Raw genomic sequence first — 6,418 nt, 5'->3', positions numbered from 1 at the left:
AGAACACTCCACAACACTCCAAAACAGTCCAAAACACTCGGTTCAAAGCAGTCAATCCCAAACACTCCAATCCACTCCAAAACACTTCAAAACACGACATAACTCAAAAACACACCAGAGCACTCCACAACACTCCAAATCAGTCCAAAACACACCAAAACACCAAAACACTCAAAACAATGTAAAACACTCCAAAACACTCCCAAACACTCGAAAATTCTCGCTTCTAAACACTAAATCCAAAACACTCCAATACACTACAAAACACTGCACAACACTCCAACACACTTCCAAACTCTCCAAAATAGTCCCATACACTACGAAACACTTCAAAACACTTCACAACACGCCAAAACAGTCCAAAACACTCGGTTCGAAGCAGTCAATCCCAAACACTCCTCCAATCCACTCCAAAACACTTCAAAACACGACATAACTCAAAAACACACCAGGACACTCCACAACATTCCAAATCAGTCCAAAACACACCAAAACACTCAAAACAATATAAAACACTCCAAAGCACTCCCAAGCACTCGAAAATTCTCGCATCTAAACACTAAATCCAAAACACTCCAATACACTACAAAACACTGCACAACACTCCAACACACTTACAAACTCTCCAAAATAGTCCCATACACTACGAAACACTTCAAAACACTTCACAACACTCCAAAACAGTCCAAAACACTCGGTTCAAAGCAATCAATCCCAAACACTCCAATCCACTCCAAAGCACTTCAAAACACGACATAACACAAAAACACACCAGAGCACTCCACAACACTCCAAATCAGTCCAAAACACACCAAAACACCAAAACACTCAAAACAATATAAAACACTTCAAAACACTCGAAAATTCTCGCATCTAAACACAAAATCCAAAACACTCCAATACACTACAAAACACTGCACAACACTCCAACACACTTCCAAACTCTCCAAAACAGTCCCATACACTACGAAACACTTCAAAACACTTCACAACACTCCAAAACAGCCCAAAACACTCGGTTCAAAGCAGTCAATCCCAAACACTCCAATCCACTCCAAAACACTTCAAAGAAAATAACTCAAAAACACACCAGAGCACTCCACAACACTCCAAATCAGTCCAAAACACACCAAAACACCAAAACACTCCAAAACAACATAAACCACTCCAAAACACTCCCAAACACTCGAAAATTCTCGCTTCTAAACACTCAATCCAAAACACTCCAATACACTACAAAACACTGCACGACACTCCAACACACTTCCAAACTCTCCGAAACAGTCCCATACACTACGAAACACTTCAAAACACTTCACAACACTTCAAAACAGTCCAAAACACTCGGTTCAAAGCAGTCAATCCCAAGCACTCCAATCCACTCCAAAACACTTCAAAAAACATAACTCAAAAACACATTAGAGCACTCCACAACACTCCAAATCGGTCCAAAACACACCAAAACACCAAAACACTCCAAAACAATATAAACCACTCCAAAACACTCCCAAACACTCGAAAATTCTCGCTTCTAAACATTCAATCCAAAACACTCCAATACACTACAAAACGCTCCAAAACACTCGGTTCAAAGTCACTCCCAAACACTCCAATCCACTCCAGTCCACTTCAAAACACGACATAACTCAAAAACACACCAGAACACTCCACAACACTCCAAAACAGTCCAAAACACTCGGTTCAAAGCAGTCAATCCCAAACACTCCAATCCACTCCAAAACACTTCAAAACACGAAATAACTCAAAAACACACCAGAGCACTCCACAACACTCCAAATCAGTCCAAAACACACCAAAACACCAAAACACTCAAAACAATGTAAAACACTCCAAAACACTCCCAAACACTCGAAAATTCTCGCTTCTAAACACTAAATCCAAAACACTCCAATACACTACAAAACACTGCACAACACTCCAACACACTTCCAAACTCTCCGAAATAGTCCCATACACTACGAAACACTTCAAAACACTTCACAACACGCCAAAACAGTCCAAAACACTCGGTTCGAAGCAGTCAATCCCAAACACTCCTCCAATCCACTCCAAAACACTTCAAAACACGACATAACTCAAAAACACACCAGGACACTCCACAACACTCCAAATCAGTCCAAAACACACCAAAACACCAAAATACTCAAAACAATGTAAAACACTCCAAAGCACTCCCAAGCACTCGAAAATTCTCGCATCTAAACACTAAATCCAAAACACTCCAATACACTACAAAACACTGCACAACACTCCAACACACTTACAAACTCTCCAAAATAGTCCCATACACTACGAAACACTTCAAAACACTTCACAACACTCCAAAACAGTCCAAAACACTCGGTTCAAAGCAGTCAATCCCAAACACTCCAATCCACTCCAAAGCACTTCAAAACACGACATAACACAAAAACACACCAGAGCACTCCACAACACTCCAAATCAGTCCAAAACACACCAAAACACCAAAACACTCAAAACAATATAAAACACTTCAAAACACTCCCAAACACTCGAAAATTCTCGCATCTAAACACAAAATCCAAAACACTCCAATACACTACAAAACACTGCACAACACTCCAACACACTTCCAAACACTCCAAAACAGTCCCATACACTACGAAACACTTCAAAACACTTCACAACACTCCAAAACAGTCCAAAACACTCGGTTCAAAGCAGTCAATCCCAAACACTCCAATCCACTCCAAAACACTTCAAAAAACATAACTCAAAAACCCACCAGAGCACTCCACAACACTCCAAATCAGTCCAAAACACACCAAAACACCAAAACACTCCAAAACAATATAAACCACTCCAAAACACTCCCAAACACTCGAAAATTCTCGCTTCTAAACACTCAATCCAAAACACTCCAATACACTACAAAGCGCTCCAAAACACTCGGTTCAAAACAGTCACTCCCAAACACTCCAATCCACTCCAGTCCACTTCAAAACACGACATAACTCAAAAACACTCCACAACACTCCAAAACAGTCCAAAACACTCGGTTCAAAGCGCAGTCAATCCCAAACACTCCAATCCACTCCAAAACACTTCAAAACACGACATAACTCAAAAACACACCAGAGCACTCCACAACACTCCAAATCAGTCCAAAACACACCAAAACACCAAAACACTCAAAACAATGTAAAACACTCCAAAACACTCCCAAACACTCGAAAATTCTCGCTTCTAAACACTAAATCCAAAACACTCCAATACACTACAAAACACTGCACAACACTCCAACACACTTCCAAACTCTCCGAAAAAGTCCCATACACTACGAAACACTTCAAAACACTTCACAACACGCCAAAACAGTCCAAAACACTCGGTTCGAAACAGTCAATCCCAAACACTCCAATCCACTCCAAAACACTTCAAAACACGACATAACACAAAAACACACCAGAGCACTCCACAACACTCCAAATCAGCAGTCCAAAACACACCAAAACACTCAAAACAATATAAAACACTCCAAAGCACTCCCAAGCACTCGAAAATTCTCGCATCTAAACACTAAATCCAAAACACTCCAATACACTACAAAACACTGCACAACACTCCAACACACTTACAAACTCTCCAAAATAGTCCCATACACTACGAAACACTTCAAAACACTTCACAACACTCCAAAACAGTCCAAAACACTCGGTTCAAAGCAGTCAATCCCAAACACTCCAATCCACTCCAAAGCACTTCAAAACACGACATAACACAAAAACACACCAGAGCACTCCAAATCAGTCCAAAACACACCAAAACACTCAAAACAATATAAAACACTTCAAAACACTCCCAAACACTCGAAAATTCTCGCATCTAAACACAAAATCCAAAACACTCCAATACACTACAAAACACTGCACAACACTCCAACACACTTCCAAACTCTCCAAAACAGTCCCATACACTACGAAACACTTCAAAACACTTCACAACACTCCAAAACAGCCCAAAACACTCGGTTCAAAGCAGTCAATCCCAAACACTCCAATCCACTCCAAAACACTTCAAAAAACATAACTCAAAAACACACCAGAGCACTCCACAACACTCCAAATCAGTCCAAAACACACCAAAACACAAAAACACTCCAAAACAACATAAACCACTCCAAAACACTCCCAAACACTCGAAAATTCTCGCTTCTAAACACTCAATCCAAAACACTCCAATACACTACAAAACGCTCCAAAACACTCGGTTCAAAATGTTCACTCCCAAACACTCCAATCCACTCCAGTCCACTTCAAAACACGACATAACTCAAAAACACACCAGAACACTCCACAACACTCCAAAACGGTCCAAAACACTCGGTTCAAAGCAGTCAATCCCAAACACTCCAATCCACTCCAAAACACTTCAAAACACGACATAACTCAAAAACACACCAGAGCACTCCACAACACTCCAAATCAGTCCAAAACACACCAAAACACCAAAACACTCCAAAACAACATAAACCACTCCAAAACACTCCCAAACACTCGAAAATTCTCGCTTCTAAACACTCAATCCAAAACACTCCAATACACTACAAAACACTGCACGACATCCAACACACTTCCAAACTCTCCGAAACAGTCCCATACACTACGAAACACTTCAAAACACTTCACAACACTCCAAAACAGTCCAAAACACTCGGTTCAAAGCAGTCAATCCCAAACACTCCAATCCACTCCAAAACACTTCAAAAAACATAACTCAAAAAACACACTAGAGCACTCCACAACACTCCAAATCGGTCCAAAACACACCAAAACACCAAAACACTCCAAAACAATATAAACCACTCCAAAACACTCCCAAACACTCGAAAATTCTCGCTTCTAAACACTCAATCCAAAACACTCCAATACACTACAAAACGCTCCAAAACACTCGGTTCAAAATGTTCACTCCCAAACACTCCAATCCACTCCAGTCCACTTCAAAACACGACATAACTCAAAAACACACCAGAACACTCCACAACGCTCCAAAACAGTCCAAAACACTCGGTTCAAAGCAGTCAATCCCAAACACTCCAATCCACTCCAAAACACTTCAAAACACGACATAACTCAAAAACACACCAGAGCACTCCACAACACTCCAAATCAGTCCAAAACACACCAAAACACTCAAAACAATATAAAACACTCCAAAGCACTCCCAAGCACTCGAAAATTCTCGCATCTAAATACTAAATCCAAAACACTCCAATACACTACAAAACACTGCACAACACTCCAACACACTTACAAACTCTCCAAAATAGTCCCATACACTACGAAACACTTCAAAACACTTCACAACACTCCAAAACAGTCCAAAACACTCGGTTCAAAGCAGTCAATCCCAAGCACTCCAATCCACTCCAGTCCACTTCAAAACACGACATAACTCAAAAACACACCAGAACACTCCACAACACTCCAAATCAGTCCAAAACACACCAAAACACCAAAACACTCAAAACAATGTAAAACACTCCAAAACACTCCCAAACACTCGAAAATTCTCGCTTCTAAACACTAAATCCAAAACACTCCAATACACTACAAAACACTTCACAACACTCCAACACACTTCCAAACTCTCCGAAATAGTCCCATACACTACGAAACACATCAAATCACTTCACAACACGCCAAAACAGTCCAAAACACTCGGTTCGAAGCAGTCAATCCCAAACACTCCTCCAATCCACTCCAAAACACTTCAAAACACGACATAACTCAAAAACACACCAGGACACTCCACAACATTCCAAATCAGTCCAAAACACACCAAAACACTCAAAACAATATAAAACACTCCAAAGCACTCCCAAGCACTCGAAAATTCTCGCATCTAAACATTAAATCCAAAACACTCCAATACACTACAAAACACTGCACAACACTCCAACACACTTACAAACTCTCCAAAATAGTCCCATACACTACGAAACACTTCAAAACACTTCACAACACTCCAAAACAGTCCAAAACACTCGGTTCAAAGCAGTCAATCCCAAGCACTCCAATCCACTCCAAAACACTTCAAAACACGACATAACACAAAAACACACCAGAGCACTCCACAACACTCCAAATCAGTCTAAAACACCAAAACACTCAAAACAATATAAAACACTCCAAAACACTCCCAAACACTCGAAAATTCTCGCATCTAAACACAAAATCCAAAACACTCCAATACACTACAAACACTGCACAACACTCCAACACACTTCCAAACTCTCCAAAACAGTCCCATGCACTACGAAACACTTCAAAACACTTCACAACACTCCAAAACAGTCCAAAACACTCGGTTCAAAGCAGTCAATCCCAAACACTCCAATCCACTCCAAAACACTTCAAAAAAACATAACTCA

This window comes from Somniosus microcephalus, unplaced genomic scaffold, assembly GCF_052327205.1.
Source record: "Somniosus microcephalus isolate GS21.2 unplaced genomic scaffold, FLI_Smic_1.0 unresolved_chr5, whole genome shotgun sequence".
Classification (NCBI taxonomy): domain Eukaryota; kingdom Metazoa; phylum Chordata; class Chondrichthyes; order Squaliformes; family Somniosidae; genus Somniosus; species Somniosus microcephalus.
Note: the sequence above shows the minus strand (reverse complement) of the source record.